The sequence below is a fragment of the Colias philodice genome, chromosome 6 (assembly GCF_061535455.1).
Source record: "Colias philodice isolate Cphi_HAF_F1 chromosome 6, ilColPhil1 Martin Lab GWU primary, whole genome shotgun sequence".
Classification (NCBI taxonomy): Eukaryota; Metazoa; Arthropoda; class Insecta; order Lepidoptera; family Pieridae; genus Colias; species Colias philodice.
Window position 1 is genome coordinate 3,961,453 of NC_143091.1, and position 24,576 is coordinate 3,986,028.

At 32.7% G+C, this 24,576-nt stretch overlaps 1 protein-coding gene across 1 annotated transcript in view; it reads right to left on the reverse strand.

Moving 5' to 3' along the window:
• wdp (Leucine rich repeat protein windpipe) overlaps positions 1-23,641 on the reverse strand; it is a 40,197-nt gene extending 16,556 nt beyond the window's left edge. Inside the window, exons 1-2 of the mRNA XM_089696211.1 lie at positions 23,389-23,641; positions 6,673-6,719 (exon numbers count right to left, since the gene is read on the reverse strand). The gene's annotated coding sequence lies outside the window, so the exon portion shown is untranslated. The remainder of the gene's footprint in view (positions 1-6,672; positions 6,720-23,388) is intronic.
• Between the last annotated feature and the right edge of the window lie 935 nt (positions 23,642-24,576).

Consider the following 24,576-nt stretch of genomic DNA (forward strand, 5'->3'; position numbering starts at 1 on the left):
TTGAGGATCAACGAATATAAATACAAAATTTCAAAGATCTAGGTGTTGGAAATCTTCACTTATATAAATTAATAATAAATTTATTTTTCAAGTATGACAGCACTTTTTCCCCCTACTAGAAGTATGGAAAATATAATAATGGTCACATTTTATCAAATACTCTCCAAAAAGCCAAATGCAATACTGGTACAAAAAGATAGGCGAAATAAAAAAAATTTGCAGATTTTCGGCGGTATGGCGACCATTTGGAATCGTCCGAAAAGTATGGCATGGCGATTTTCGTAAATGGCTGCACGACGATGGTTACCTGTGCAAAAGTTAGCTTGGTACAAATGGTTGAATAATTGTTTTTTTTAAATCAACACATTCGCGTCGGTATGGCGGGCTGTAAGTCATACCGGAAAAGTATGGCATGACACTACCGCCTACTTCTTTTTTATGGGCTATCGGTAAATTCTAAAATTTTTGTGTTACAAATCGTTTGACTTTCGCTATTTTTCCGACGAGTTCGACTAACGCCCACGCGACTAACCCACCGGTACCAGCGTTCACACCATCATTTTTCTTTTTGTCATTGCGTACTAAGACCCCTGTAGAACCGCCATCCTGTTACAAATGACTCGAAATTTTGTGTCAGTATCTCCCGGTCTAATACATTTGTGTTTATTATTTATTCGTTTGGCAAAATGCGTCAAACGCACACGTCAAACAGCTTTTTTGCACGAAAAAATTGCCGGTCACCGTATAAATAGACGTTATTATAATACGAGTCGGCATATTAGCACATTAGCGTAAACTATGCTGCCTTTGATCAAGACCTTAATAACATTACATCCAGTATTGTTTATAAAGTTTATTTTGTTGAACTTTTGAGAGTACCTAGTCTATTTAGACTTGTGATTGATTTATAGTTGTAAGTATATTATATATACTGTGATATACAGGGTGTCCCAAAAAGTAGTGATATACTGAAGCTGGGAGGTAGAGGACCTAGAGGGCTATCCGAATCACCCCCATGTATGTTATGCGATTTTTCGTATTTTCGGAGTTATGACGTTTTTTTCAATTTTTCACCTATCGCCGAGTACGATGAGATTTTCACTCATGGTGACGTCAATTATTGTGGAAGATGCTTAATTTTTTTTGTGTGCTAAGCTGAAAGATTGACCAATTTAGTATGGTAACATTTACTATCGTTAGATCTTTGAATGGAATAAAAAAAAGAATTAAATGCCAAGAAAGATAAAATTACCCAGTATGTTCACCACTTCAAGGGCCCGTAAAAAAATAAAATCACATAAAAAAAGTTTTCCGTTTGGCTTTTAAAAACTTGCTCTATCTATCAGGTAGCTACCCTGAAAATTTCATTTTATTATTCAGAAAGCTTCAATCAAAAAATTGAAATCTAAATTTGGTAAGTGCAAAAATTGAATTAACATGATGATTAATAAAAACAAATTAAAACCAATAACAAGGTGTTTAATTACTAGAAAATTTTAAAATGACCCCGCTGTTGCTCAGTGCAAGTGCGACATCACCGTAAAAAGTTGTCTTTTAAATGTCTGAATGCCCTTTTATCATTTTTAATGGTTTCTTCTGCTACTACGAATTTCCGGGTTATTTCGTCCAAATTGTGGCAGTCTCTCGTCTTTGTAGTATCCCCACAGAAAAAAATCAATAGGGTTAATGTCCGGGGACCGTGGAGGCCAGGCTAAAGGGCAAAGATACCCTGAAAGATGGATTGGTCGTTGCAGCCTGCGCATGCGCCGGTGACGCCTGCCTTAAAGCCTGGCCTCCACGGTCCCTCAACCTAACCCCCATTGATTTGTTTCAATGGGGATACTAAAAAGACCTCGGCTACTTGAGAGAATGCAACAATTTGGACGAAATAACCCGGAAATTCATAGCAGCAGAAGAAACCATTAAAAATGATAAAAGGGCATTCAGACATTTAAAAGACAACTTTTTACGGTGATGTCGCACTTGCACTGAGCAACAGCGGGGTCATTTTAAAAATTTCTAGTAATTAAACACCTAGTTATTGGTTTTAATTTGTTTTTATTAATCATCATGTTAATTCAATTTTTGCACTTACCAAATTTAGATTTCAATTTTTTGATTGAAGCCTTCTGAATAATAAAATGAAATTTTCAGGGTAGCTACCTGATAGATAGAGCAAGTTTTTAAAAGCCAAACGGAAAACTTTTTTTATGTGATTTTATTTTTTTACGGGCCCTTGAAGTGGTGAACATACTGGGTAATTTTATCTTTCTTGGCATTTAATTCTTTTTTTTATTCCATTCAAAGATCTAACGATAGTAAATGTTACCATACTGAATTGGCCTATCTTTCAGCTTAGCACACAAAAAAAATCAAGCATCTAGCGCAATAATTCACGTCACCATAAATAAAAATCTCATCGTACTCGGCGATACATGAAAAATTGAAAAAAATGTCATAACTCCGAAAATACGAAAAATCGCATAACATACATGGGGGTGATTCGGATAGCCCTCTAGGTCCTCTACCTCCCAGCTTCCGTTCATCACTACTTTTTGGGACACCCTGTATACATTTAAATGTATTTTCATTTTAAGAACATTATTTTGTTTACATAGACACACAAGATATACATCTTAGATATGTGCCCTTATACCACTTGAGCTACTAAACAGATTTCGATAGAATGCACACAAATATTTGCTACATTACACAATAGTTAACTCTCATCTAAATATAAATCGTTATCCCAATTTAATTGCACTCAAAGCAGGAAGCGAACGATTAACGTTAAAAAAACTAAGAATAAAAGTAAATTGGTATGAAAACCTAGTAACACAGTGAATGTATGGTATTTATTTAAAGGGGCACGGTGCCAAAACTGAGCAGCTGGGGCAGACGCGTGGTCGCCCGAACTTGACTCTTGATTAATTAATTAGCTATTGTATTAAATTTAGATAATCTTGTATTATTGGTACGTGGAGTATGTTGTACATGTTTGAGAGAAAGCGGGATGCTGGAATGAAGTACCAAAAAATAAAATTTAGTAATTTGTTTACATAACTAGTCTTTTTAAACATATTTTTGCATGAACAAGTAGGTACACACAATTTCGAATGTAATGTAAAATAATAACTAACTACTAATACCTATTACCTACATACCTAAATTCCAATAAATATTAGGTAGGTACCTACATCCTTTTTCGACGAAACAACGTAACATCACACAGTTTAAGTTTCAAAATCAGTAATATGAGAATAATAAAATAATTAAATAATTTCTTTCTCTTGCCAACTTGTTTTTTTTATGCAATGAAGTAAGAGGTGAAAGAATTGTTTTTTAAGAAATTACTAGAACAATCCACGGATAACCGAATACGTTCTGATAGCGAGTTATTATTGAACTATTAAATACTTTCAACAGTGACCCTATTAATTAATTTATATATTATTCGCATACGATAAGCTTGTTTAAAAGTTCACCATCTAGGTCAAAAATAATTGCTTTTTATTTACAATATAAACGTATTTAACTACGCACAATGCACCTGTCATACTCCGTTATGCTTTAGTATCAAATTTGTATGTGTTTAATGAATCTAGACATAAGATTTATCTAGATATGAACAAAGTAGGTCGTGTTAAATCATCAAATAACTTCGGTCAGTAGGTAGTGTTTGATTGAAGTTACCGTACGAATTGATAGCAAATATAAAAGCCGTATATTAACCAGATAATATTAATTAATTATTATACACTTTAATTCTCTGTAATTGAGTTTAAGGTGAAATATGAACATATTATTCTTATAAAGTAAGCAATTTTATCGGAATATGAACAGAATGACTTTTTACCAATCACCATGTACCGATAAGAAATCGTCTAAAATTAGAATTAGTATCGATTGCAGATAGGAATTGAATAGATATTATAATTTTGCTATGTCTCTTTACCATTTCTCATTAAAACGTAATAGATATTTGTACTATTAATCCAAAATCCAACGTTCATGTGCAATTATTTATTAATAATGACTTCGTGAAATAATCGTGATTTGTCTCATTAATAATTAATTAACGGAACAATATTATGTTTTCACATAAAATATGAACTATTGCGATATCAGTAAAGTTATTTACTTGTACGAATAACCTCGTATCGATATGCAATAAATATTCCATATCTATCTGATGTAAACTAACTCATGGATAAAATATTTATGATGAAAACATACTGATACCTACTGATTTCTTGATACATTTTATATCACTACTTCGTAAAAACTTATCTGTTGAAAAATAACAATTGAATTAATGCATAATTTAATTTCTTTTGCTAATACACAATTTTAAATCCTGATTCACATAAAAATAATAATACACAAAACATATGACGTAAACATTTTTGGTTCTTCGATTACAACAGGATATACGAATATCCTTTAGAATATCGATAATTCTGATGACGTAGTGCAGATTAAAAATACGTTATCTAGCAGATAACAAGCATTTGTGATATCCTTTTTCAATTTCTGCGAAGCACCGCCGAACATTCTTATCGTATGTTATTCTAGTATAGGAAAAAATGTTTTCAACTGAGATTGTGTTTGTTTTTGTCTCGCACTAATGTGCTAAGTTGTTCGAGCTTCCAACGTCATTGCGGGGTGTGGGGTCAACTTTTTGTGTACAAATAAAAACATTGTACAATATGCCACTGAGGGTCATAACTCATAGCTATGAGATGAATATCGTGTATCACTAGTTAGAGCAAAATGCATTATATTTTGTTCATACTTAATTCGAAGTTGTATTGTGTAAACTAGCTCAGACTATGTAGTTGTTTGTAATATGGATTAATCTTCTCTAAATATCTATATTTAAAAACAAAAATGTATATTTTTAAGGTAATATATTTCTGAATGTAATGTAATATTTTCTATTGTGGTCCAAGGCTTTTATAAAATAACCATTTGAATAAAATATGGAATTTTATTCCACGCATTGATTAAATATAATTCCCGATTTAATTAATTTTTAAATTAGGTACCTACCTTCCGTTTATAGCAAATAATACTTTCATTGTTATTTATTTGTACGACAGTTAACGTTATTTATTTTAACTAGGCTCGCAGTCTATATTTAAATCAACTACCTACTCATTTAAAAAGTATAGCCTGAGGCGAACGACAGTGTCTCAATTAAAGACAAGCAGCTGGTTATGGATTTACAAGATCCATTCATAATAATAACAGTATAATGTAATTCTATACACTTTATAAAGTTGTAATATGTCAGTAGATAATATAGTCGAAAACTAAGACATTATAAAGTGCAACAAAGTATACATTATTCATAAGGTTTATAGTTATTTATCCAGACCATACTGCATAAAATATGTTTATAAATACTCAATGAAAATAAAGATTGCACTGTCTTATTGCATTCCAAACACAATTGGATAAAAACTCGAATGAAGAATTTAAAAAGTAAAAGACATCTCGTGCCTTTAATTGAACAACAATCATTTCATTACGTAATTTATTCTCCTTATCATTACGTACTTATTAATTAATTAATTAACGATTTGATATCTCAAATATCTTGACTGATGTGTTGGTCAGAAGATTAGTTTTCAAGGATTGTCCTCTATGTGTTTAACCCACAAAATGGACAAGAGATAGTTATGACTTATGAATCATTAAGAAGGCGTATTCTGATGTAACTTTGAATCATCTTGTCTCAATGTTTGTTGTTTTGAATCTGGTGTAAAAATAATGGACGTTGGAAAAACTATTTTAACACACATGAATGGTGATCACATAACAGTCTTTGTTTAACGTAACGTAAACACTTATGGGAATAGAGTGGTCAATATTTAGGTATAAAGGCAATCATTACGCACACTATTTTTATCGTGAAGCCTTGTCTGTTTCACGGCTCTGTACTTTGTGAAAATATACACTAAAACCATATACATTTTTTGTACGTGAGTAATCGGATATCTTGACTAACTCATAAATAAGCATACATACTAGTGTAAATACAAAACCAGCTAGTCACTGAATTCATCTAAGTATGCCTCTATGCCAGTTTTTATATTGATTAAATATTGAAACAATTTTGCAACTCCAACAAAAATCTAGACGTAGACGATTAGTTATACTTTTCGCATGAAACGTTTTGACAAATTCGACTGCCACAAGAATTTAACATAGTAATAAACAAAGGTGTCATTGAAGACATGATGCATCAAAAGGAGTAAGTAATTACCTTAGATTACAAGTAATTACAAATTAATACGAATACGAGATTGATCAGCGTGGTAAGAATATTTGTCAAAAGTAAATTCGAAAAAAAAAGTTCCACTGGAATTACTGTTAACTTTTTAAATATTTCGAATGTCCTAATGGATGCATACGTCTCCTTTGTAATTAAGTCAATTAATAACAGCCATATAAAAATTCGAGATTCTAAAGTGAATTCAGTAAGTAAAAGCAACAGGTAATATCAAAATAATATGCAAATGTTAATAAATCTTGCAGATAACTGATTCCCGAAGACAGGTAGAAAGCTCTCTGAATTTGTAATTTAGTAGCTTGTATGAATTTTTTTATTGCTTTTTAATTTTAAGTACATATTTCTTAAATAATCATACTGTAATTGAAACTTACTCAATGTAACCAGGCTCGGCGGTTAAGGCATCCCACTTCGTGCACTTCTGAAACAAGAGAATATTATTTAGTAATTAATTTTAACAAATGTACATAGTAACTGAATTGTATAAAAGCATTCTGAGAAAGGGCAACTGAATTTGATCGATAGTCTTTTTAACAATGTGATTTATAGGACATTTTCGGCGAAATATACTCCCATATAAACATTGATTCACGTCTGCAATTCAAAGCCCTAAAAAGCCGGCACGCTTTAAGTTTTTGCGAGGCCTTCGGAATGTTATTCACATGCAGCTGCTTCGTCAATGAAGATCACAATAAAATACTTGCTTCAATAACCTTATCAAATACTATCCCGTATAATAAAAGGACAGGCGAACAGATGTTTGGAGCCGGATTCCGTATTATTACCCGCATGCAGGTAAAATATCGTACGATCAAACGTTTCGCCCTTTGGCTTGTAACGGTCACAACTAGAAATTTGTGAGAAATATGTGTACGCCATGTGAAGCTTATTAATTTAAATTAAATATCAGTGTTCTATTCGCTTGGAGCATTATGATAGTTGTGATTTGCCTCGAATCAACGTCAGTTCAAAGGCTATCATGAACAGCGCCGTGCCTTATATGTCACATTTAATTTTATTTATTGCAAATAATATGAGTACTTGACTTTTAAGCATATTTACTTAATTTAATGTTCGTCGTCGTTAGCATGGTAGGCGGTAGGTACTTAAAAAGGGTTGGTATATAGGTAATAATAGGTACATATATAAATATATTGATGTATGAGTTATTACTAATTAAGAAATATCAATTAAAAATGTTGTGTGGTTTTATGAAACCACGGTAAAAGTGAAACTTTCCGAACACTGCTTTATACCTACTCGGCAGCCGACCGTCACGCGACATGCGCTAGCGCTACACAGACCAAAAAGTTTGAGACGATGTAATAAAAGTTTCACTTATTAATACAGAATAGCATCTCCGAAAGATATCGAATAATTGGGCATTAAATATGTATAACCCCAAGGTAACTTTCCCTACTGAAAGGTTATTATGCCACAATTATTTATAAATAAATTCAACGTAAGTGCGCAGGTTTTTGGAACGAATGAATGACAATATTTCCGCCGTGAACATAACAAGGTCAAAATTGAATATGATAGCGATTGACTTTGATTTGACTCGCTGTATATCATTTGAGATAGCGATAATTATTAGAATAACTTTAAATCTGTAATAAAACATTGCAGATAACATATTTTAACATGCATTAAACAAACAACCGGAATCCTTATTAAAATAAAAATATATATTTCATATTACTCAACATGTAAAGTTTGTTTGCGTAATTTATGAGAATTAGAGTGACTTCACCTTTGTAGATAATTATGCAGTTTGCGACAATGCCTTGCGATAGGCATACGATTCATAAGCACGATAGCTCATAGTACAAACTCCACTCTTCACGCAGTTGATGTTTACGAACTTTGCAATTTGTACCTAATAATACGCGATACAGCTTATTTAAATGCAGCAGTGAAACATAATTTTGTTCCTAAAATATCTGTAACAACTGGCCATGCGGTAGTTAAAGTAACGGTAAATATAAACCGCTTCAAATACCGTACGGGATATAAACCAAAAATGGCTTTGCATTGCAATTTGCAGCGTTCTCATATTACCAAATATGGCTATATCTATACAACATTATATGAGCACGATTTTGAATTATTAACATCTTTACTTAATAAGTAAGTAACGTAGGTCGAGTGCAATCAATCAATCAATAGTTTAAAAGCCTTGAATAGGGTTTCTGCTAGGCTAGCACGGTAATAGGTTATGAACGTACTTTGTCGGTTACATGATTGCGGGGAAGTAGCAGCTGAGCTCTAGTGTGACAATGAAAATATAAATACACTTAAATTGCTATTTTTATTGGTAACGACGTGTTTACATTCTACCCAACGACTTAGGGCTAATGTATTCATTACGATTCCAAAACATTGAAGTATTTGGCAAACAATCGTAATTGATCTTATGAAAATAATAAGACGAATCCGGCGTGAATAAAAAAGTGTATTTTTGTCCAAAGAAAAAACAACAAACACAGGTCATGGCCATGTTAACATTAAAATTACACATTGTACGTCAATAATTTTGGTAGCGCCAAAAACATTACATGCATTCTTGAAACATCAATGACACATTGTTTTGAATAATATTTAATTATATTATTATTCATATTATGCATATAATAGGTTAGCCTTATTACTGCCCGTACAGACAAACCGAAAACTTATGGATTATTGATACCTATGTTAGTAGTAATACATTACAGAACGTGAAAGTAATTGAGTGTTCACTGCTTGCAAATTTGTGATAAGTAGATCATAGCGATATATTTATAAATATCTATTGAAAACAATGATGCTATTTACGAAGTACTATATTGAAACTAGTATTTAAATAATTCATATAAGCGTCATCACAGAATAAAATAAATAGAAGTCATATTAAAATTTATGCAGTTTATATCTATCAGTCCATATGGTTGTAACAAAACGAACAAGAAGAAAGACTTAAATAAAAACAAAACACACTTCAAACGTTAACGTCATAATAACTGATGCAGTATTAGCGTTAATGTTTTTCTATTTATAATGAAAACATCGTAGACAACGTTACAGCTAAAATATATCAATGAGACAGATTGAAAATCCTTTAGTCAATTTGTTTCAAAACAAGTTCGTAGTCAAGGAATAGGTAGGTAAGCAATTCAGATCGAAGATACGCATTGTAGAAAATTAGAAACATTTGCGGTTGCTTGTCGTTGACCATTAGTGCGTAAATTGCATGCAGTTCTCATAGTAATCCCATCTGCCCAAGATTCATTAGCTGGATCGCAACTTCAGAACGAAACTATCGTGGGAACCGATTGAATCATGCTTCCTAGCTTATTGTACTTCTTGCGTATAATATATAAAATGCTATTCGCTATTATTTTCTTAGCAGTTTTCATATATACGGTATTATAGTAGAAAAATCATAGGATCACACTTACACGGGAAGTAGTAGTTATTATTTCTTTAATCGAGTTTGTAAACCATAGTGCATACTTTTTTTTCCTAGCATTATTAATACAAGTCCACCTTAAAGCCGGCAATACGATCGCAGTGTTCCCAACGTTGTGATCGTCATGGGCGGCGTCTATCACCTACCATCAAGTGAGTCGCCTGCCCTATTGCTAGGGTTACTATAAAAAATAATAAAAAATAAAAAGAAGGCAAGACCAAAGCAGGAAGGGTAGCATACAATTCAAATTTCAATGGATGATATGAAGAAGCAGCTGCTAAAAGAAAATACCTACTAGAAACACAAAAATAAATCGCCTAGACTTATTACGACTGTTGAAATTCTCAAATTCACGATGCTGCTAATTTATTACCACATTTGCTTGCTTACCATGTTGACATATCAAACAGACCAAGCCCGTACAAATGCTTTCACTGATAAAGGTGTTTGCATAAGCACAAGGTCAGGGGGACAGCACTTACTGATAATATTGTCCAACAAAATCGATATTGCCAATAGTATCATGGGAATAAATAACGTCACTTTACAAGTTCTTTAATTCTACATGACGCCTATGAATTAATATGATTCAACGTATTACAGAATTTCTCCTTGAATTGAGTAATATTATGCTTTTTCGTTCAAAATTCACTATTTTAAATATTTACATAAGTTCCGCTAACCAGAAGTGTACAGTCCCCTAAGTATTCAAATATTGTGACATCATTCATGTAAATTACTCGTTATCTGGACTTTGAATCATGTGAGAAATCTTCACTTTACAAATAGCAGACTGGATTTTGAGTTCTTTTCTAACGACTGAACATATGTCAGAGTCGACTCTAAATCTGCCATGAATCCTCACGAATTACGATCCATTTAAAAGAACTTAACCTCAAAACATTCCTCACTATAGAAAAAGTTATCGCCCATTAAAATTCCTTTAAGACTGTGACGAAAATTGCCTCTAATTAGTTTCAAACTCGCAAACCAAAATTGTGGACAAATATTTAACAAAAAAAGGTCGCTAAGGGCATTAGGAAGAGCGTATAAACTATAAAGGATCTCAGTGTCGGAGGTCTTGTAAATAGAATGTAAAGGAAACGGTTTTTTGTTGATGATTTTGAATAAGGCGTCGGCTTGTCGGTCCCAGGTAGGAATTTCTCGCGAGTTCGATCCATTCCTATTTGATATTATCTCATTTTCTTGGTTACATTTAAGCGCAAACGTTACTATCTCAAAGCCGACTGTTTGCACAAATAAGGAGGACCTCGCCGTCCGTATACGTGACTACAGTGCGCGTGTAAATTGTAATAATATAATATTTTATAACTTTTACATTACCTTAACGTTATTATAGAAGCGTTTCATCTTGCTTATAGCGCGTGACTAATAATTATGATTTGTAGACATCGGTATCAATATGTCTGGCTTTAATATTTCGTGCGGTTTTAATAAATGCAAACTCATGATTCGCTCCAACTTAATCATTAATTTTAAATGTTGAACTAACACAGACGAAGTGGCCTGCATGCGCTTAACCACGGGTCAACTTAATTCGTATGCGTACCTTTTAAATATTTAAACGTCTGTCTGTCATAACGAATATATTATTTTTGGTTTACCTTTTGTTCCGTTCACTTTTCTATTCATAATTTACGTGCTTGGACTGAAGGGCTTTTTGTAGGAGGAACATACAATGGATACAAAAAGTAAAGAGTAGCCTTTTTCCATACATATTTATTAAAAAATGTAAATTTACATATTTTGATTAATGACAGTCTTGTCATGTATTTGACCCATTGCTAAGTTAAATTTTACCGCGTTTGCGGAAATACTGATATGCTATTATACAAAATATGTGTGTAAACATAGGAGCTTATTATTGACCTAATTCATTCGAGGGTAAAAATAGCACGTGTCCATGGGCACTGCATTTAAAATCGATAAAAGTAAATCAGTCTCAATCGACACAATCATCCAATAATTGATGCGATGCAAAACAATATGCAACTGCAATCTGCAGCGCGTGTTATTCGACCGTGAACGTTACGTTTGGAAAACAAACAGTTGATTGTTTAACAACTACTAAATACTTGGAAATTCTCTTGTGTTCATGTAAGAGTCCGAGCGGTTTACTGTATTTATTGTATAAATATGTATACTGAAATCTATCGTCCTTTGAAGCTGTGTAAAATCAAACTTATAAACCAACGCAATTAAAAGAAACAGCCGTTTTTGATGCAAATTTTCAACATTCGCCAGGGAATTCATATTTTACGTATTCATAATTTACCTTAAATTGACTCGCACTTGGCTGGTTTTTTTTTTTTTCTTGTATAAAGTTGCATACGTTAAATTAATTCAGTAAGCACTTTGGCCTTGTTATGTCACCTTAATATTTTATCAGTTTTCGATTAATCTCGCAATCTGCCACTCAAAATCATAAAAATGTATTCATTCAACCACACTCATTCGATGCTTATCAATCGTCATCTTACATGAAAATTAAGTTCACCTTAAATTTGCTTCACCTGTAGGTATACAGTATGTATGACTCGACTCCTTTAGACTCGATTTTGACCCACTTTTAAAGGACATATTTAATTAAAACTTTGAACACTTATCAAGGATCGGGGACAACACAACAAAATTATAATTTTGAGCGTGTTTTTTAGTTTCAAAACTCATCATCTTCATCATCATCAGCCAATATACTGCAGGGCCTCCTATGAGGCAGGAGCACAGGCCATAATCCACCACTCTGGCCAGTGCGGGTTGGCGGATGACACATATCGTCGAACTTTTTGATTCTTTGACATGTCGGTTTCCACACGATGTTTTCCTTCACCGTTCGAGCAGTGGTGATGTTACAATATGTGCAGATAAATTGAGAAATCAATTTAATCAATTTTAAATTTCAAAACTACATTATTTTTTTATATCTTATTGGTGTCGTACCGTATGATGTCAATTACACAATTATCAAACGAGCAAGTGAGTCGTGTCGCATCTCGTATGCCAATCAGGTATCCATGGCTAAACCTGTCGTGTAACCGTCAATAATGATTACAACTTGCGGTGCACTCGTAGCATCTGTAGCATGCAATCTACAGGTAATGAGTGTTTTATATGTAACGAGCAGTTTCATAAAAAGATGCGGGTAGATAGTTTGGCGGCATCTTTGATTTCAATATTTATAGAAACATAGCTATACAATGTCAAGGAAATGTATACAAAATATTGTTTCTGGTATGGTATATAACCCATATTTTGCTACAATGGTTAGTAAAATTTCATATATACAACGTACGCTTTATAAAGCTTTGCAAAACCTGTCTTTTTGTCACAGTGTTTCTTATTTGCGAACAATTTATTAAAATTGTGATTTTGACAATTCTACTATTCGAATAAAAAATCTGTAAACGCGAAAAAAAATGTAGGTAATCGTTCTTCGTAAACATGACTATTTTTCCTGTTTAGCATACATATTCTTAATATTCTTGAAGGAATATTGCCTTTGTACTTGAACACGTAATCTCATTAATTTTCATAGAATAACATATTTATGTAATGAGAACTCAAGTGCAAAACACAAGAACAAATACATATGTATGTTTAAAGAAATATCTTTTTCAAATAATGCAGTTAACAGATACTACCTATGTGACCTTACTGCACATTTTATCACTCTACGGTTGTTTATTTATAGATTTTATTTGTTTTACACTGCAGGCTGAAAACTGATTTGTTAAGTAATATTAACTACGTCATTTCATTTAGTTTTATTGGACAGTTGGCAAATATGATAAGAATTTTAATTATGATGATAGATAACAATTAACAATATTTCTGATTAGACTCTATTGCATTGATAGAATATTCCAGAATATATTTCTAACAGATATTAAGCACCTACACTTCAGGCTTCTAAAATTATGTTTTGTAACAGACAATAAACAACTTTGATTAATGATTAGGTACTTCTCTACGTACTGGAAAAGAAATCGAAAATTCTAGAAAAATTAAATGATTAGAGAGTTTCTAAAATTATCTACATATATGTATTTATTATATACTAGCGGTCCGCCCCGGCTTCGCCCGTGGTACATATTTACGTTTTCTCTACATAAAAACCATCCTCGTACTTCAAGGAATATAATAAAAAAAGAATTATCGAATTCGGTTCAGCCGTTCTCAAGTTATGCGCTTACCAACACATTTTGCGATTCATTTTTATATATAAGAAGAAGATTAAATGGAGTGCATGTTCCGAAATAGGACCACCCGTTATGTTCAGTTCGCTTCCATAGAATTGATGTTAGATGCCTAATATGGTCTTCAGGAATTATATTTCAATGCAAATACGAACTGAGGACTGAATCAAATAATCTTATATTTAAATGTCTTGTACTAATTGCATATTATAGGCACGTGATTTCAATAATAATATTTTTGATGAAATCCATACTAATATTATAAATGCGAAAGTAACTCTGTCTGTCTGTCTGTTACTCAATCACGCCTAAACTACTGAACCAATTTTCATGAAATTTGGTATGGAGATATTTTGATACCCGAGAAAGGACATAGGCTACTTTTTATCCCGGGAACTATGCGGGTTTTTCTTTGACTGCGCGGGCGAAGCCGCGGGCGGAAACCTAGTAGCTAATAAGCCTCAAATATTTCAATTTTCATAAAACAGAAGAAGGAAAATCTGTAACTAACTCCAAAAATATCGAAACATTACGAAACGAATCTGAATTAAACATTAAAGTTAAAGATAATTAATAAAATAGCCTATTATATTATTAAATTCATATAACAATTCGTCTTGCAAAACTTCAAGGATATAAAATCAACACTAACTTTAAAGCCGTAAAGCTGATATTTAACACCGATATCAATCGAAACGGTCGTTTTATAATCTGTGGTTTATTACTCCATTTCCTGCGAATAGAAAGCCTGAATTCAGCCACAGGCCACAATATAGTATCCAGATTGAAACTGTGTGGGTGTATCGGCTACGTAACTAAATCCGTTGAGGTCTGTAACAGATTGGTTTTGAAACCCATTTAGCTTTCCCTGTCGAGCAATTGTAACAAGGATTTTATACAGCAAAAAACACTTATGATATACATAGAATGACAGAGACAAAATATGTTTTCCTAGATTTTCATCACTACACAACAATATATTGAAAACCCTAAGGTTTTATGGCTCGGTATTGACTATTGACTATCGTAGAATCTGTAAACCCTAAAGCAAATTAACTGTATTATCCATTGAATAATCCCCGCTATATATCAAAGCGGCTTGAAGTCTAGATTTTAGTGCAGGCCTTCTGTGTAGGCGTGATAGCCTTGCAAGGCGATATTATATTACACGAAATAAACGATAAGTCTGTACCTAACGGTAAGAAAAGAGAAATAATTTGATTTATTATTTTAAATCGGGAAGATTCGTTTATTGGAAACTCCATTTTCTTATACATAATAGAAAAATATTTAAATGTTATTTAATATTTTGATTGTGATTAAGTATACTTTCCGATTTTATGATAAGTCACAAAGAAAATTGTAAGGAAATGTTTTTGAACGTAAAAAAAAAATGCGAATAAAAAAACACGTCTCAAGTACCAAAGATTGCTTCACATTCTGTAACATATTAAAAAAATGCATAATTGTAAAATGATTATCAGAAATAAAGATAGATTCTTGTATATAAATCAATCAGGAAGACGGTGGTTGCCATCTAAGGAAGCCTGAGGACTAACAGTAAAGTAAACGACTTTGGAAAGCCGCGCAGTTTCTAAACAAAGATTTATTTGACATTGCTGTTATGTACTCTGTTATTGAAATAGGAAGCGTTTTTATGACCATCTGGAGATAATAATCTTTGTTACTAAAACATAATTATTTACTGTTTTGTTTATCTATTCTTTTAAAGCATTAACTGTCTGCGCACCTTAAGAGGGTGATAGTCTACGTTTTATCTAGATAATTAATGTTCAATATCTTAAAGCACTTGTTACGTATTACAAAAACATTAGTCTATATATGTTCAAAGAGTGCATAGCGTTTGAAATATGAAACATAGATTGAATCGATTGTTTAATTGAATTTATGCTCGTTCAACATTATGACATGAAACTCCATTTAGCGGATTTAATGTAGTTTCATATTACATGTACATTGTACATATTACATGTGTTGTTCAAAAACAAGTTTAAAATGTATAGGAAATTTCAATTATCCAACTTTTATGTGTACTATCTATGTATTCAAATTATGTTATAAAAATATTGATAACCTCCTCCTTTTTTTTTGAAGTCGGTTAAAAATGTTTACTTAGAAACGTTCTCTACTCCTTGGTAAAATATTTATATGAAATATGAATGTCGTTACTGTTTCACAAAAATTAACACAGTAGGGTGAGCATATAGGATATTTATGCGGGTAAGTACCAAGAACGTGAAACCGCAGACTGAAAGAAGATTGATAATTAAGTTTGAGAAAATTCAAGCGAATATAATCCGGTTATTCATTGCTAGGCAAAAATAAACTGAGCATAAACATGGCATAAACATACAAGAGTGAAGGGAGACAGGTTGGGCTATAAAGTGAGAAGACATTGTAAGGATGGAATAGACTAGGTGGTTGGATATACAATCATAATTTATTATAACGATCTTGTAGAAAATCCTATTACAATAAAAAATAAAGCCATAAGTTTTAGTTAAATTTTCAATTATCCTAGTCTATTATTAGCCGTATGTTTTTGTGGTATAAAGTCGAGTTCATGATCGAATTCAAGGATGGCACTGTTTACATTCGTGGGACAGATTTCCTTTACCATTTTTAACAGACAGATTTTTGAAATAGACAAATATAAATCGTAATATATAAACGATTAAAGCTTTGTTTATTCTCATATTTTAAAGTAACCATTCCACTAAATAGCGTAAATAAGATATACATAAATATAAGTATAAACAAATGTCAATCCTGAATATCAAACATGTTAATTTTTAAAACGAAGCGCGTGCGTTGGTCTCGCTACATTGTTCCACGTTAATATTGTCATTAGACAATAGACTAGCAATTACAATAGGCTCTAGATCAATTGTCGTGTGCCCTCTGACCTATTTACCATCTCAAAGACCCACCTCAGTGTCTTATAGAATTGTCACACACCTTAACATGTTCAGCCATCCGAAACGCATTGACGGTTTAATTTCGACTAAGTATTTTGCTTCAAGCTATTTCAAAACATTCGGTATGATACAGAAAATTAAAACTTCAGTTTACATTGTGCTGTCATCATAAAATTATTGTAATTACGAATAATTTATCTTCATAATGATAACTCAAGATAAAATCCAACTGTCGCAAAGATCTTCAAGGCTTTGCGAAATAATCGACTTCCTGAATCAAAACTGGTAATATACGAAAATAATTGCAAAATTATTATTCATTAATGTTTATTAGTATTTTTATATCTACTTGGTTTTTGGGATCTTTCGCATCTTAATTAAGATTGCAGCGAACCATCTCTTAGGCCCACAATTTAGTCCTCAATAAGGATTTCGAAAAAACTATCCGTCTGGAATAACCCTATCCTAAAACACATTTTTTCACTAGCCTCCAAACTCGAGATAGACCCAAATAAAAACTAACTTCACGGTAACTGTAGAAACAGGACTCACTGTAAACATGACTCGAGTTCATGAACTTCCCCGTACATTGAATCTCAACGAAGCACTACCAATAAGCCACTTAGAAACTAATAGGCTAACAAACTTACAGCAATTACCAACATACTCTGTGACATTCAAAAAGACAATTACGTCGCTAATTAGTCTTGTACGACTATATCTGATAAGTGCAGTGTCGAGTGAAAGTTGAACTGAAAGTTACGACACTGATTGAACAAGAGATTTAAACGGCAATCTGCTTCCATAAGTAAGGAAACGTAGTGGGTTCAATGTAGCACCTTGTGTGACCCTTTTGTGGATTTAAGATTACATTGGGTAAAAGCAGATAGATAAGTTTTGTTAATTAGATATTTATTGGAAATACAGGAGCTATTTTTTTGAATTGAGTTATGCTATGTCGTTAAGGAAGTTATAAACTTCCATAAAATTAAGAGACCAACTTTAAACACTAAACTAATTTGATTAGGTATTTTGAAAGCGATCGTGATTTATGGCCGGTTATGATTAAAACGAAATGATTAATTAATCTTACAAATTTAAGATTTGAAATGCTGACTTTACGTTACATGTGACCTAGCATTATTTTCATTGGGGAAGACCTAATGGCCTCAATTTTTTGCAAGTGTAGATACAGTTTCGTGTGCTAATTTGTACAAACTTTCACTTCAAATAAACAGACATTAAATCGCCATTTTCAGTTACAGCGTCATGGCTTGAACGAAATAATTGCAAGATTTATGAGAGCATGTTTAGTAATGACAATAATAACTCCGAATTGTCAATGTAATAGCTGGTAATTAGTGAAATTAAGTTGGCATCTTAGTGCGCTCAGTCACACGCTTAAGTAGGTCTTCATGTTCGAGATAAGCTAATTACGTTTATAATACTCATTAAAGTAAATAGAAATATGTATATTCTATATGTACTCTCTATTTCTTTAATTTAAATCGAACATTGCAAAATGATTAATTTGAAATTAAAACATCGACGATTTTATAAGCAAACAAGTTGAAATATTAACCGTGCTATCAGCGAAATGTTCTATATATGATGACATTGATAAACTTTGCATGTAACATTAATAAATTGTTACAACTTTGATTTTATACATTTACATAACCGGTAATTCAAGTGCCAATTAAAGGAAGTGGCAACATTATAATGTCGCGAATTATCAGTTTTGCGCCAAAAATGTAGTCAAACGTGCACCGGGTGGCCATATCCCTCTTAATTTATTTCAATACAAAGCAAATAAATTATTTGACGAAAGACATTTTTTCATCTATTTTAAGTTCATATTGCACGCCTCATAAGCGAAGCGTTGAGGTGGGTACTACTGTCACTTCGCGCAAAACATCTGATTTTTCAAACTTAAAATGTCTTTATGTATCACACATTGCACTTGTAAGATAATACATACACACACATATTAAGAAAAAACACTATTTTTAACGTTCATGATATTTTTGATGTCATTTTTGTTATTTAAACTAGTTAAAAAACAGTTTAAAAAAGTTCTGTCTTGGACGTCCGTGTGTCTGTATGTGCGGATCCTTTTTCTTGTTAACACGATAGCGACCGAAATACTTTACTAATCGAGTCTTTTTTTTTCTCTTACGCTTGAGTATGCTCAGGAATAGAACCCTTTCATTTTTCAGGGTCTGATTCGATGTGGTTTAATTGTTATTAAATAAACAAAAATAATAATTAATAAATATTTATTAAAAAAAAATTATGAGGCGTGCACTTTTGGATTTTCCAAATTATTTCAACATTAGTTACACTCTTACACATAATATGGTAGATTACCAGTTTGCCATTTCAAAAAATGCTCTATAATATATTTTAACTTGTAAATGACACCTTTCTGAAGAATTTAAAACCTATTTCTGTATTCCACTTAAATCACATTGTGTAATACGATAGTTACATATTTTATGCTCTAGAAATATTTTCTTGCATTACTTAGGCGTTAGTAACGAGTGTAAATTTGTTGATAACGTTTTATTAGAATTATAAAAACTGATTATGTCATACATAATCTTCATGTAAGGTCACGACGACTGTACAAATATTAAATATGTGAATAGTTTTACGTCGTTTTCAGGCGACATTTCTTTTTTTAATCCTGTCTACTTTGAGAAAATGTTTTAACGGATAGCAACTAAAAGCTAGCAACTATGAACTAGCACAAGAAGCATTCACTTCAACAAATATAGAAACAAAAATTTGAAACGATCTTGAAATAAATAGGACACCAAAAACCGCAATAAGAAGCAAAACCCTCTACGGATAAGCGTACACGCTACAAATTACAATAAGCAGATTCGGTTGAAAAAAACGCTAATACTAATGATATTAGAATCCCTACAAGTTGTCCCTGTATCGGAACGTAACAATCATTTGTTATATAACAGCCACGGTCAAGGTTTATTCAATACTATCGACCCTTGTAAAGCAGGGGGCATCATAATAGCAACATCCTTAAGAGTTGTTTTGCACCGACACTAGGGGACTGTATATTTTAATGAGCGACGCTGAACTTTACCGGTACCGCTTATTATAATCATATAATGTTTTTGAAATAGAATACATAAAAATAGCTAATATGAATACATATTTTAATAATCTGCAATGGGAAACTCGATTTGAATTTAGTTTATACAGGGTGTCCCGCTTTCGGTATACTAAGCGCGAAGGGACTTGAAGTTTTGCATACACTGAACACATAAAAAATACTTAAATAACAAAATTACGCGAAAAATTTTTTGCTAAATTTTTCCTTAAAATCCATGTATTCGTCTCTAGCTTCGCGCAGCCGGCTTATACCGCTTCGCTAATGTGAGTATTTTGTCTATGAAAACATAATCTTAAACGATAGCTCACATGCGGGTGGCAAAGTTGGGCGGTTTGCTTGTTGGGGGTGTACACATGGAATTTTAAGAATTCCTCTATTTAAAAAAAAAATGCGTCTGGAATTTTATAATTATTTTTTACGTACTCAGCGTATGCAAAACTACAAGTCCCTTTGCGCTTAGTATACCGAAAGTGGGACACCCTGTATACGTAAATTGTTCAAATCAAAACAAACGCATCGTGCTAATTTAAAAGAGTGATACAAAGATGAAAAACATGCACCTAGTTAATTGTGAAATCTATTTTTAATTTGTGTGGTTCTTTTTACGTGCGACTATATTTCTTTATTTAATTATAATTAAGCATTCAATTATTACCACATCATTTCAATTTTCAACTGTTTATTCTACAAAATAATACATAAATAAATAACGCAGACAAAAATATAGTTTCATGTTGAGGATTTCGTGGTTACCCTACATACAAAAAGGGGACATCAACTACAAGGCCAAGGAGGCCGTTATTATCAAATCACTTTGATCCAAATAGATGATTTGTTATTAATAAAACTAATGCATTATCAAATTATATGACCACGTTCTTATTGTAATTAAGAAAAACAAGTTTATTGGAAATATCATGGGAATATCCAGTTATTTTGAATATGCTTTTGTTTACAGGTAGGTACGTAATTAAGTTGAATAAGGAACATTTAATGAGCCTTTATTAATAGTTAATTATTGTTTATTTACTTGATTTTTTTGTACCTATTTAAGTAATTAGATAATATTTCAATAACTGACAATGTGCCTATTATATACATGTATATCACTACATAGTATAAAACAAAGTCGCTTTCTCAGTCCCTATGTCCCTTTGTACGCTTAAATCTTTGAAACTACGCAACGGATTTTGATGCGGTTTTTTTTTAAAGATAGAGTGATTCAAGAGGAAGGTTTATATGTATAATAACATCCATCAAATAGTGGAGAAGTACTGTTATTTTTGAGGTTTCTAATGTGAAGTCGTAAAAAATTACATTTTTTCCGCTTACATTGCAAACGCAGGCTGAACCCTACGAGTTTTATCAAAATAATGTACTAAGTATTATACACATTGAAAAGGTCTACAGAAAAGTCTGCGGTGGTATATGTCTATCTCTTATGGATAACCCACAATAACTTTTTTTTTGTGATTTACTTTTTAAGACAAATAATGGCTAATTTTCGAAGCGATTTTAACCAATACAGCATTAATCCTTAACCAATTAAATACCTTGAATACATTGTTCATTTAATATAGATCTATATGGCCCTTTAACCGTATGATTTAAGTGAATATTTTCGAAGATATTACAGATTTAAAAATTGCGGGACGTAGCGTTTGCGGCGGCACCGGCCGGCCGCTCGGCTATATATTTTATACCCGTGCGAAGCCGGAGCGGGCCGCTATGGTTTTATATATACAACTTTCACAGTTTTTCTGTAGTGTATTTAGTATCAGCATTGCACCCGTGCGAAGCCGGGGCGGGTCGCTAGTATTGTATATTATTAAAAATATTAATTTTATTTTAAACCTGTAAAAATATTTATATTTATTAATACAATTTCGTAATAACCGCAACCGGATTTGATCGTACTTAAACCAAACGCCGCGACGCGATTTCGAAAACGACGTCAAGTCACCAGCGATTACGACAGCCATAAAATTAAATAACATATCCTTTATCGGGATTACGTTGCCATGGCAATATGTAAAATCAATTTTCATGTCAATAAACCCATGAAAATAAAATTAGACACGGGGTCCAAAAGACCAGCGAGGTAAATGCCATTCACTTATCACGCCACCATAATTGCGCCAGTGGATCTGCAAGTGCGCGGGCGCAGACTCCAAGCCGTCTAGGTTATACGGGGCATTGGCTCCTTTACATAAGTCTAGCCTTGGGAATCAAAAAAGAAAACAGCCTCAGTAAAGGTGTGTTTTAACAGGTTTTACAAACATAGCGTAAGATAATTCAATCGGCTTTTAATGAACGCGTTTACAAGAATAGAAGCGAACTTTTTTTCTGTGCATATTAAATGTCGCAAAACCAAATTTTAACCTGGTCTAGGTACTATAAAGTATAAACTTAATTTGGCAATTACGTTAAACTTTGCAAGAAAATTAAAATTATTAATTCTATCATTTTATAAACCTACCCAATATTCGTAAAATAAAAAGTCTTTTACATCATAATTATTTTTTGCATAAATTAATAATAAGTAACGAATTTTGCAGTCATTAAAAATGAACAGTAACAAATTAGTATTGTCAGATACAAAAAAGAAATAATACAAAATGGAGAAACTTAACACATTATGAAATGATAAATAAAAAAAAAGACGTGTGGCACTCGGGGACTGCCGCGGTAAAGCTATTGCATGCTATGCCTTCAAGCCACACCTCCGCACCCATCGGAGTGGGGAGCGTGAGGTTTTTCGTTACGGAATTTCTGGATTCGGTCCCCGCGCTCAAGGCCCGCGATAGAAGCTATATGCAATAGCTTAATAATAATCGTATTTGTAATAAATATTCGATTGAAATTTAGCCTACTACCTAACTACATATTTTATCTATTGATGCAAGTACAAATTTTATATCACTATCATTAATACTGATATGAAATTTCAATCACTCACTCGTTGAATACGTAATTCTAATGTAAGTACCTATGTCAAGATTAAATAAAATACGGGAATTTGAAACAGTTTACACAACGGCCGAAAGGCATTATCAATACGATTTATTTCTCAGCTAATTACCTACGTTTTCTTCAAAGCGCACGACTCGTTTTAATTTTAGCAGAAAGTAATAAAAGTGTACGCAAATGCTTACTTTTAGAACAAAAAAAAAGTAACTCGTAGCTAAACGTAAAAATGGAAACCTTGAAAACCAGTTCCTCAGTTCAACAGTCGAGGTTTATAGACAGCCGATTAATTTGTTATTTCGTAATAGAAAAAATACATTTTGTAACAATTAATTGTAGCTACTACCTTCATTTACACAAAAAATTTCAGCACTCACCTAAAATGATCGCGCAATTGCAGTGAGTGTATGAAGAAAAATCGTAAAATCGTAGTCGAGTTCAGTCGAAATTAGTTGTTGAGTAAGTCCAGAGAAATTTTCCCGAACACTTTTTTGCACACTGACGCACTGTCACTTTTCAACCCGTGCACAGCCGGCTTTTTCTCAATATCACGCCACGTTTGTGCGGTGTTTGGCACGCGGTGGCGTGACGACGAGTCGGTGGTTCGGTACAGACTGGCGTGGCGCGGGCTCGGCGGCTCGCAACTCGCACCTCGCACGATCCTGCAAACACGCTTTGAATAGACATAGATATCAACATGCACTCGCCCACAACACTCGCCTAAAACTATCCCGAACATTTTCAAATTCTTGCCAAAACAGATAAGCTCTTTTTTTTCGAGAATTAAAGTATAGTATGACAAATAACTGTTACAGTTACCGCGACCCGCGAAATATGAAAGTAGCTTAATCTGGTTTAAAGTAAACCAGATTTCGCTCCTGAATGTTTTGGTTCGCCCTTTAATAACACGGATAAGTACTAACTTCGATATAATACCGGTCCAGACAAGCCGTGTCGTACCACATCGGACCACCTTTACTATTTGAATTATTATTATTTTTTCTTTTTTTTTTTGCGAACTCAGAACCGTAGTTTGCGTGACTGATAACCTCCTATTATAAGATAATAAACTAAATGGATGCTGGGTATCGTTCATATTTTTTATCGTCTCATTATTTCGTTCTTGAATTGAATACGAGAATGTAAGATAAGTTTAAAATTAATTTAATGAAATGCACAGAATGACGCAATTATACCTACATACTTCACTTTGTGCTGATTACAAAAATGCAATAACTTGTAAGCAAAATATTCTCGTGTTTCGTTAATGCGTTCTTGTTTTCAATTTCACAATAATGGCAATTTTTATTTGTTTCAATGCTAATAATATTCAGTATTACCGTATATTTTCATTGACACATAATAATTATTTATTCATGATTATTATTAATCGGTTAAATACCTACCTATTCCACAATTTGCATTTTATAGATGTAAGTACCTATTGAAGTTAAATTATTAAAACGAATAACCTATTGCCATAAAAAAGTTCCCAAAAAATTTTGTGGGTCATTTGTAACAGGATGGCGGTTCTAATTGGTTCTACAGGGGTCTTAGTACGCAAT